The 11,516-nt window shown below is 40.3% G+C and overlaps 1 long non-coding RNA gene across 1 annotated transcript; it reads right to left on the reverse strand.

Moving 5' to 3' along the window:
• Nucleotides 1–3,063: 3,063 nt before the first annotated feature.
• On the reverse strand, nucleotides 3,064–10,688 carry LOC111976558 (uncharacterized). The gene is made up of 2 exons (XR_002878939.2): nucleotides 10,404–10,688; nucleotides 3,064–7,921 (listed from the first exon to the last, which is right to left on the reverse strand). It is a non-coding gene; the product is annotated as an uncharacterized lncRNA (long non-coding RNA).
• Between the last annotated feature and the right edge of the window lie 828 nt (nucleotides 10,689–11,516).

Genomic DNA, 11,516 nt, shown 5'->3' on the forward strand with positions numbered 1-11,516 from the left:
GGAAGCTTGTGGAAGGCTACCAGAAARGTTTGACCCAAGTTAAACAATTTTAAGGCAATGCTACCAATTATTAATTGAGTGTATGTAAACTTCTGACGCACTGGGAATGTGGTGAAAGAAATAAAAGCTGAAAGAAATAATTCTCTACTATTATTCTGACATTTCACATTCTTAAAATAAAGTGGTGATCCTAACTGACCTAAGACAGGGAATTTTTACTAGGATTAAATGTCAGGAATTGTGAAAAACTGAGTTTAAATGTATTTGGCTAAGGTGTATGTAAACTTCCGACTTCAACTGCAGATAGTGTGATCTACAGTTTATGATTGTGATTGTGATCTACAGCTATATCTACCTCAGGCGAGCAAAACCTCGAGACTTCCTTAGATATCATGCACCAGCTGTTGTTCACATATATGCATAGGCCCCRACCCCGTGTCTTACCAGAGGCTGCTGTTCTGGCCTGCCGATGGAGATTATGTTCTTAATGTCTTCGTTCAGTCATGAGGATATAGGATATASGGATATACGTGCGTTCAGCTCGTCCCATTTATGTTCCAGCTATTAAACATTAGCAAGCAAGACGGAAGGCAATGGCAGATTAGCCACTTGTCAGCTAATCCTCGCAAGGCACGCTGGTCTTTTTCCGTTTCCTTCTCCGGCGAATCACGGGGGATCTGGGCCTGGTCGGGTGTCTTTAGTAGTATATTACTCCCGTCCAACTAATTGAAAAAGAACACTTCGTCCAGTTTGAGGTGAGCAATCACAGTTCTAATGTCCAGGAGATCTTTTCGGTCATAAGAGACGGTAGCAGCAACATTATGTACAAAACAAGTTACTAACAACGCGAGAAACAAACAAAATAGCGCGATTGGTTAAGAGCCGTTAAGAGCCCTCCCCTCCGGCGCCATCGTTCAGTCCGAATCTTTGTTAATGTTATGTTTTTGTCCCCACTGCCAAGATACTAGAGGCTGTATGGCCCTGAGCGTTATCCCACCACCAGTTTATCCATTTTGACTGTCCCCTAAAACTTAGCCATTGTCCCCCAGATACTAAAGACAACATGGTCCTGAGAGTGCTTCTCCCACCACCAGTGTACCGAGTGCAGGTAGCTACATATTGAAATGAAAATAGTGTCTCAAATGTTCATCCACATTTATCCATTTTGGCTGTCCCCTAAAAGCTTGTTATGTCTTTGTCCCCGATATTAAAGATGACATGATTCTGAGAGCATTTTTCCCACCACCAGTGTAGCGAGTTAGAAAGAAGTCTGCCCACCCAAGCATGGATGAGATCTGAAAGGTAGCCTAGTGGTTAGTGTTGGGCCAGTAACTTAAAGGTTGCTGGATTAAATCCCAGAGCTGACAAGGAAAAAAATCTGTCTTTCTTCCCCTGAGCAAGGCAGTTAACCCACTATTCCCCGGCGCTGAAGACGTGGATGTCGATTAAAGCATTCAGAGGGGTTGGGATAAATGCAGAAGACACATGTCAGTTGAAGGCATTCAGTTGTACAACTGACTAGGTATCCCCCTTTCTCTTATAATGTAGCTTAAGTATACATGTGGAATATTGAATACTTTTTAATATGTAATACTGTAAACCAGAGGTAAGAAGTAACTAATTACAAATACTGTCGTTACTGTAAATGAGTAGCTTTTCCAAATACTTGTCCTTTTTTTTCAGAAATTTTACTTCTACCTGAGTAGGCTATTTCAGTACTCTTCCCACCCCTGCTGTAAACCAGGCAATGTGGCTGGACTCAACTCAATGCAGATTAATGTCCTGCACACAGCAATAGACTGTATAGAGTACCAGAGTATGAGTCATAATACCCATAAAACCTTGCGGTCAAACAGAGAAATGGTTTGTGCTTGTGTGTGCTTGCATGTGGTTGCGTGCAGGTTTATGTGTGTTTACACGCGTACGTGTGTTTGCGTGACAGTTATACAGTACGTCAGCAGTCTGTCGGCATGTCATAGCCGTTTAAACACAGCCCCCGTGCTTCTGTTGTGGGGCCGTTCCACCTCAGTGGTGAACCCAGGTGAACCTCACCCTCTGCGGTGACTTGCAGGAATCTGGTTGGACGGCACCAAAGCATGTACAGACCGGCGCTGGAATCCTCACTCCGCCAACTACTGTATGGACAGCCTGGAACTGGAGTTCTCCTGTGATGTCATGCAAAGCCAAGATGTCCAACTAGTTGACTACCCCCCCGTGAAGGCCATTCAGGTTCAAGAAATGTGACCTGAAGTTTAATCATTAAATAGTGTTTTTACACGTTTTATGTAGATCATTTTTGTATATTTTGTATGTATTGTTTTGTGACCCATATACTCCAAAATCACATGAAAAGTGGGTGTTCAGTCAAAGCATCAAGGGAAATAAAAACACAGTTCATTCATTGCATAGCATGTCAGTGATACAGTCATTTGTCTAATTGTTAACAAAATAAATATATATTCATTACCATTGGAAAACCTTTTCATAGTAGTGAGGGATGAAGACAATTTCCTTTGAACCCTTTAACTTGCTCATTACATGTTCTGCATGGGAGATCAGGTCCAGGGCTTGTTTCAGTAAATGTTTAAATGAACTCTGTGTTTGTGTTCCTCCTGATACAATCAGAGCTCCAGTGAACCCCTCAGAGCTCTAACAGCTTTAATTAAACAGCGATGGGGCTGTATTATTTGTGTGTGTGTGTGTAAAAGACCTTAAAATCGGTAAAAAGTGGCCCTATGTTTCTCAGCCTAGCAACGAGACACACTGGGCAGCCTGTTATGAGCTGCTTTAGAGCAGGAGTCGGGACAATGAGGGCTTGGCTGATAGGTGACTTCATGAGTAAACTGAGGGATTTAAAAAGGTGCTCTGTTCAGATGTAACCTGATCTCCACCTGACTGGGGCCAGGCATTCCGCTCGGTGAAGAGTCCCCCTGAACACAATGACCAGAGCACACATCGATCACATTTACATTCCTTCATACAAAACTATGTGACTAGAAAGATCATTAAATGCATTCAGACGACACTATTAATCACAGTCAAAAAGGACAGGGCAAAGTCAAATATTGTTTTAATTCAAGTTTATTTGATATAGTCATGTCATATTACATAACATTGGCGAAAATACATATGTGTATCTATCGCTTGGTTGTAGTATAGACACTATTTATAGATAAAATAGATCAATAATGGATTCATTTATAGTTTTTTATTTACTGTACCTGGAGAAATGTCAAAGGTTCCTATTTGGAATTTAGTAACCATGACACTGTGACGAACACACAAATCTTTCTTTTAAAAGTCGAAAAAATGTGTATTACATGAAGATAATATTACATCCGTTTAAATATAAAATATTTGATACAGTAGATTTATGGACACACACACAGAGAGAGAGACAGAGCGAGATTTAAAAGCACCTTAAAGCATTTTAACTACTTATGGCATCACATATGTATATATCCAAAAATGCTGTATTTCTTTGACCATCCTGGGCCGTTGCTTAAGGAATAAACTCTGACACATGGCACATGGAAGAGCACTGACAACTGAATCAATCTTCCAGTGCAAGGTTCATAGTTCCTGTATAGTCATTATCTTCATGACCATAGTGACCACATCCCAATCCATCTGTCACTTCAACCAATGTGTCTATGCACTGGTCATATACACACACACACACCCTGTATACACACATTAACATAGAGGAAGCCTAAGAGGTCAGACACACCAAGAAAACTGACGGCCATGCTCAAACTTCTGTACAAGAAGGAGAGAGGAAAAAGAGAAGTTAACGCCATTCAATGGACGGCATTACCAGACAGTATTAGACAGGGATAATTAGATCTAACCATGTCTGGTAAGACGCCAATCAACAGGCTAGGGAGCCAGGACTGAAGGACACCCTCTGAACCAACCGTCCACTGTACGCAGAGGGAGACAGCTGAAAGAGACAGGATGAGATACAGGAAAAGACAGGCTGAAAAGATACAGTATGTCTGTCTGTCTGTCCGTCCGTCCGTCTGTTTGTCTGTTTCACACACAGACATGGATACTACTCTGTCTTTTTCATATTCTCAAAGACTATGTTATATGGAGTACATTTACAATGATTTGCCATGAATAAAGACAAACTAGATCCTGTTGGTTGAAAGTTCACATCAAAATGTGGTGCCCTCTCACCGCAAATTAAATCCATATGCCACATTTGGGTTCAGTACAACATCAAATTGTCTTTTTAACCGTTTGGAAAGGAGAGGGGGTGAAAAGGGAAAAGACATTGAACCATTCTGTGTGTCTATGTCATAAATAAAGGCAAACAAAGGGAGGTGAGRCAATAAAGGATGGTTCAATATTTGCGAGGTAATTCTCCCTCCTTAAACAAACATTTAGGCTCTGCCAGCTCCTTTTATTATTTGCCAATGTCTGTGCTGTCTGTTTGAAGGCTTTACCTATTAAATTYGGATGTATTTTTCTTCCTGGAAGACGACATGGAACGGGGTAGTAGTTTGCCATAAGGGATCAACTCATTTAAGTCTATGGCTATTTATCATTTGTTTATGAAAAAAATTCAACAGAATTCTAAAATTTGAATTGGAACAAAAGTTCTCCAATGAAGCCTTGTAAAACAACAAAAGGCACTACAGATAGAGCTGTGGGATATATTTAGCTGCGATAAAAAAGAGTAATCATTCATATGAAGGGATGAGAGAGGGGTGAGGCTGAAGGGGAGTGGTAAGGAGTCAAGGAGGATGTTGTTGAGTCTATTTTTATCATAAGTGCTCAGGTGAGCTCGTGTCAGTTTCAGGATGTGCCATGTAGATAAGRGGTGCTGGACCAATCACGGTGACACAAGCCACACGCTACAGAGGGGAGGGGATACGAAAATGAGTGGCGGTGCGACCGGTTGAACCGTCAACCAACCTTTATTCTTTAACACAGGTTGGGTGGGGCCACCCTAGAACAGGATAGGGAAGTGGAATACAAAGGCTGGGTGAGCTAGGGCCCCTAATGATCTCCTCTACTCGTTCCCCAAGGAAAGGCAATTGCCAGTCGTGCCTCTAATCTTCTCCATTTGTTTGAATTGATTCTTAAATGAGGAACACTGAGATATTTCWATTACTTGGAATGCCAAATATTTTCCCAATACAATTCACAAAATAAGCACTTCATAGGCCTATCTTTTCTACAAATAAATGACGAGGTAAAATGGAGCTTCTTCCAGATGTATAGTTTTAGCTAGCGGAATAAAGGCGAATAGAAGAAGATTTAAGACAATCTCTTACAGATAGATGCAACCCTAAACCAAGTCTTCTTATCAGTGACAATATCAGACATCAAATCCTTGAAGAAAGATACAGAGTTCAAACTGGAGTCAAGTTCTAACACTACAGATAATCTGATCAGGTATTGTCTATGGTATGCTTTCATCAAGTGGTCACACCTGACCCTTTAAGCACATCCTTAGCTGAGGCGTATCTCTGGAGGTAGGTGTGTCACCCAGGAAACATCGTTACCAGACAGTGTTAGAACATTTTTGTACAATCCAGCACTGTCAGGTAAGATGGATCCTGAAAGCCATTTCAGCGTAAACCAGAGCATTTCATTGAGAAAAAAAATGGTCGCCAAGCTGAGGTAAAGTGTGCTTATGTAGCTAGCTAACGTTGTAAGTTGTGTGGTGTATCACTGTAGTTAGCGGATGGCTAGCATCATCATTACCAGGCAGTATTAGAGAGATTGATGATATCCAATGCTGCCTTGTAAGATGGGGATGACCATCCAATACATGCATAGGAGACAAACAATGGGTCATAAAAGTGATTATTTTACAGATCACAATAAGTGTACGGATCGCAGTAATAATATTTTCGTCTAAGCATTTTACAATACAGGTTAATTTTGTTTAATGTGTTGTGTTATCTCCTGGTTTTGACTGACAAAAACTTGGTAAAAGGCTAACCTTGCTTTGGGTAGGTTTGTGTGGGGATAAGCCCCACCTATGTGCATAACTGAGACGTCAGGAACATTCCACTATGAAAAGAAAGAGGTGTACTAAACAGTAGGCAACCCTGACTGGTAATGCAAATTATCATTAGAAGGCCTGTCTTTCACATCTCTGTAGCTACATCTGTATTTACCACAGAAAGAAGGAGAAACTATAATAATATAAAATCAAGTATACCCCCTCCCCAGGCACACATGCAACTCATCATCAATATCCATTAGAACTCCACTTCAGTTAACTCAACAAATTGTGGCCTTGGGTGGACTCTACTATCTCAAACTCAAACTAACAATAGCAAGTTCAATATATCACCTAACCCCCAGGTCTTAAACAAGAGATGAAGTGGGGGGAAACCACGTATTTGAAACTCGCCTCGAAAACAAAAAAATACAACTTGTTGTACGGTAGGGACTGTAGGTTAGGTTCTGCCACAGGAGAGTGGGCCACAGGGGATATTAATGATTGCCCAAACCTGTTCTGACTGATCTTGTTCCACGAAACYGTAAGGCTGCTTTTTCCCCTCATTCTGAAAATTATATATATCTATATATATTATCCCTGGTCATCCCTACTGCCTCTGATCTAGCGGCCTCGCTCAACACAAATGCTTTGTTTGTAAATAATGTCTGAGTGTTGGATTGTGCCCCTGGCTATCCTTAAATAAATATACTTAAGTATATTTAAAACCAAAATACTTTTATACTTTTACTCAAGTAGTATTTTGCTGGTTGACATTCACTTGAGTCATTTTCTATTAATGTATCTTTACTTTTACTCAAGTATGACAATTGGGTATTTTTTTGACCACTGCATTATTAACATCCATTCTCAACAAAACCCACTGCATTTTTCATACTGAAAACTAAAGCAACAAGGCCTTGGGGTTGTTGTTCTGTATTCACATTTCATGTCCCTGAAGATGGTAGCACAGTTAGCACAATGTATGTCATGTCATATTCATTTCAACAGTAATTTGATGAAATGTTGAAAACAAAGGGGAAATTAATGCCTTCCTTTTTCCTGTACCTCCTTTCTTTGTGTTTGTAGTGTGTTGAAAGCCTGGAGGAATGCTGGACTGACCTAGCCTGTGCCTATGCAGTGTGTGCAGAAGGTCATTGAGACAGCTTTTGTTTACTGAATAACGTGGGCTATTCACAGGTACACAGTGTGAAAGCATCACACATTAGAAGTGGCACAATGCTGCATGCTAATTATTTATATTTTTGTAAGATAAAGACTCATATAAAATATATACCAGTATTCCTTAGTTAGTCATTCTATTTACATTGCCACTTAAAATAGTGACACAAGACTGATCAGCCATTCAAATATGTACATTAACTCAACAATCAAAGTGGCAACAAATGATTTGCATCGTGCATTGTCAAATAACTGCTATAACTCGTTCTAATTTTATTGAGACTTGATACAGTAAGTCAGCAATAGTTATACTAATATTGATATCTATTAATGTTAACAATTTTTTTGCTCTTTTTTTCTCTAAACCTGAAACAAAACTAGAATCAAGACAATCCTGTGTTCAGAGGGAAAGAATAGGTTTCCAGTCATCCTGCAAATGAGCTAAATGGAAGTGTGAGTGAATGAGAAAGGTAGAGAGAGAGAGCATAAGGGAGGGAAAAGAACAGGCAGTGAAAAAAGGTTAAGAATGTACCTGTAACCTTACCGTCGTGAAAAGGAACCCAAAAGGAAAGAATGCAACAAAACAAAGTGAGTAAAGGGGGGTGGGGGGTAAAAAAGGTCTTGAATTTTTAGCAGCCAGCGCCTGCGAACAGTTCAGCTTCTTCCCGGTCAGTCAGTCAGGGCCCATGAAATGAGAAAGCCAAGCTGACCTGCTCTCACAGACTGCTGCAGCCTCTATTTAGTTAATCATCAGCATTATACACCAGGGCTGCAGGCCTAAAGAGAAAGAGAGAGAGAAAAAAAAGATTAGGGAGAAAGAATGAGTATTAAAGCTTGTAGAATGAAGAAGAGGACAATGGAAATAAAACGTATTTAAAGTCAAGTAGACCGTATAGTTTCAAGTATTTTCTGACTTCCTACTTCCCACGTGCTTGCTATGCATTTCCTCAGTTATCTTTCCTTCTTTAAGGTTTGCTTAAGTTTTGTCCCTGAAACTCGTCCCTGTTTTGGCTCTTGAGTGAAATTATTCCATTGTTGGAGAGGTTGTTCATTCGGTGTGGTGTATACGGCTGCCCACGCTGTAGCCTTACTGAGTGAGTGAGGCGTGATCAGGTAACCCTGCCCTCTGCGTTGGAATGGGACTCCACTGTGAAATAATCCTGATAGGTAAACCAGCGTGGCCCTTAATCAATAGTTGCCGTCTTTGTGGAGAAGAATGTTGGTGAAATCCAAAACCTCACTTACGGCTGGACCTTATCAACACCACTAATTGGCCCTCCAGACTACTGGAGAGTAAAGCTTAGTGGCTTGATTCGTCGCTTTTCAGCTATTTCTCTTTGGTTGTTTCATTGTTTTATTTCAATATTTACTATAGTGTTCAGTTCCCTCTGCTATTTGACTAAATGAAATTATATATTTACTATTCTACTATCTTTCATGGTTCATTAATTCAGTTGAGAACTATCACTTTTCATAGTTCACTTACTTTCCCTTTCGGTTTGAGTATTTCCAATGAATGAGTGAAATTTTTTAAGCAAAAAAGGTTTCTAGCCTCCCTCATGCATGGCACCTTAATTAAGTAATCTATTTGTCCGTTTGGCTTGATTTAAGTATCACAAATATACATTTTTATTTCCACATTACTATTGTCTATTCCTAGCTTCAATATTAATGTATTTCCATGATTTGTCTGAAAATGCTTTCTTTCTTAACTTGTCCTTGAAAAAGGAAAAAATCCCCCTAAAATCCTGTCAATGTTTTACATATTTTTATAGCAGCTATTGCCATTGATTTATCTAGGTACAAAGAAACAGCATTCCACCAACATCAACCATAATGTTAATGGTTTAAAACAGTTATGGCAAAAGCTGGTTAGTCATAGTCATACCTATTTAAACTGCCTGTTCTTCAGTTCACAAACTCAATGTTTTATTCCCTGACCTCTCACTTTATTCCGTGATTGGCATTATGGTTAACATAGTTAGCTTGTTCTTAGCTTCACATGTCTGTTTTCTAAGCTGTAAAAAAAAAAAAACGSTAAAAAAAACTATTTTCAAATTTCAACCTCCATTTTGTATGGCTTACCAATCTAGTGAGTCACATTCTATGGAAATTCCCTACAGACCAGTTATGATATCTGTAATGCCCAACCCATAGTCAATCTTTAAAAAGCTATAAACAATTACGAATTACTCATTCAAAGAATTGAACGAATGTCTGTCTTTCCGCCAATCAAAATCTTTCACCTCACTCCTTATTCACTGCACTATTTGGTCAACATTTTCCCTCCATTTATCAACAACACCTTTTAAACTTTATGAAAAAGATTAAATCAATCTTCTTGCAACATTCCAAAAACATAACCATCCTAATGGTTATTTTCTACTCCCAGAAGTCGAACAAAATACAACAAAAACCTACAGAAGATTAAAATGGATGAGCAGACATTTTACGTTCAGCATATATCCACTACGTAAACCTTGTATTTCTCACATCAAAAGGTTAGGAAAAACAGATTATTATTTGAAATCTCTATCTATACATGCCAAAGGAAATAAGTAAGAACAGGCCTAGCCTTGGTATTTTAGTCTCCTTTTCTAGACATGCAACATCCTAAGAAAAGGATGCATTGAGACTTATTTAACAGGTAGCAGAGATAAGTTGTCAAAAACGCTCCCATGCCTTCATTATCTTTTTTTCAAATCAGAATAAATGTTTTAAAATATTTAAAATACATAAATGTTTATTTTGTAAAATAATGAAAATATTTKACGTCAATTGGTTATCATCAGCTTTTGAGGTGGTACAATTATCAAAATGTTACCATAACTGCTTTAATGTTCTTCCAAATGTGCATTTCCAGTGTGACAATGGAGGGAAAAAGCTGCTGTCTTTATATCCTTTGATAAGTCTGTTTGTTTGCCTCTACCTGCCCCAACTGGTCTTTCCAGTTTAGGAATTAACGTTCGGCTCTTTTGTTTCTGTTTAAATGGACTGGAATCTGATACAGTTTATAATATGCTTCCCCCTAAACTCATGCTCTTCCTGTAACAGCATACAAGCACCAACGGTTTTATACAACGACCTTGTTTGCTTGCCATCCATTTCCTGACTATTACATAAGTATAAATACAACTGGACTTCAGTCTACCTGTAAGCTGGTGCGATGACAAAGTAAATGTATCACAAATAATGTCAGAGGAAATCGTACATGGACCAAAATGAAAACAAATAAGGAGGTTTCATGTTGGTGGGTTACCCTGTCCTTCCCAGGTGTGGTCAAGTGAGCCAGAAAGAGGCATCATGTTGCCTGGATGTGGCTGCTGGCTGCTGCCTCATAGATATGTCTTCCTCTTCCCTCCTCTCACAGAGAGACCAACTCTTCGATGTTTGCTTGGAAAAAGTTGCCGCTCTCAGGCAGGAGAATTAGCTCGGCTTGACTAGACACCCAAAGAGGAGGCGAAGAACCCCAAAAATCAACTCAACAGGTTTAAGTCGTGAAGACTCGGCTCAAGTTTCCCGGAGCTCACTGCGACACTACCTGGTTAAACTCCTCAAGACGAGTAGACTGAATTTGTAAAGGGGATAGGTTTACATGTAGCCTGGCCTCCCTCCCCCACAGGTGTAATTTTCAGGTGGCAGCCAATCTCCTTAGCCTCTGGCGATCACAGGTGTGTCCCCTGTGCTGCAGTGGCCAATCAGGTCTGAGACTAAGCCCAGTCCAACCCCCCCCCTGTCCCACCTCACCGGTTCACCTGCCCCCACCCAAGCCCGCCGCCGCTCCCACCCCAGGTACATTGTATGTGTTTATGACGTTAGCCTGAGCTCCTGTGGGAACGGCCTCAGTTCCTATCACAACACAAACTACACCAACATCATCCATGAGCCCCAGTCCACGCCCAGAAACAAACCAAAACCATATTGAGAGGGAAACATATAGATTGCAAATCTTATAGAGCCTACCAAAAATCCTTTGTGAAAAAAACCCACATGACCTCTGGCATACTTGTCAGTGTATATATGAAATAGCCGTAACCTGAAATACCCTTTGCCCTTGTCTCTTTCAGTCTCTCTATTTTCTGGTCACAAAAGCCATTCCAGCCTCAGTGGCTAACAAAGCCCTACTGGTTTAAAGCCAGATGACAAGTGAACAAAGTACAGGTAGGTGAAACAGACAGAGACACAGACGGTTTGAGGTGAGCCAGATTAGGCCAGGTCGGGCCTAGAGCAGGGTATGTTGGTCTATCAATCACTGTGGCTGATGGGGGTGAGGCTGAGCCCTAATCCCTGGCCAAGGCTGGCTAGCTGGCTGAGCAAGGCAGCCACCTTGGGCCTGGTGTAATTTACTTGATTATCTTCAACAAGGCAGGCA

Source organism: Salvelinus sp. IW2-2015, linkage group LG17 (assembly GCF_002910315.2).
Source record: "Salvelinus sp. IW2-2015 linkage group LG17, ASM291031v2, whole genome shotgun sequence".
NCBI classification, from domain to species: Eukaryota; Metazoa; Chordata; class Actinopteri; order Salmoniformes; family Salmonidae; genus Salvelinus; species Salvelinus sp. IW2-2015.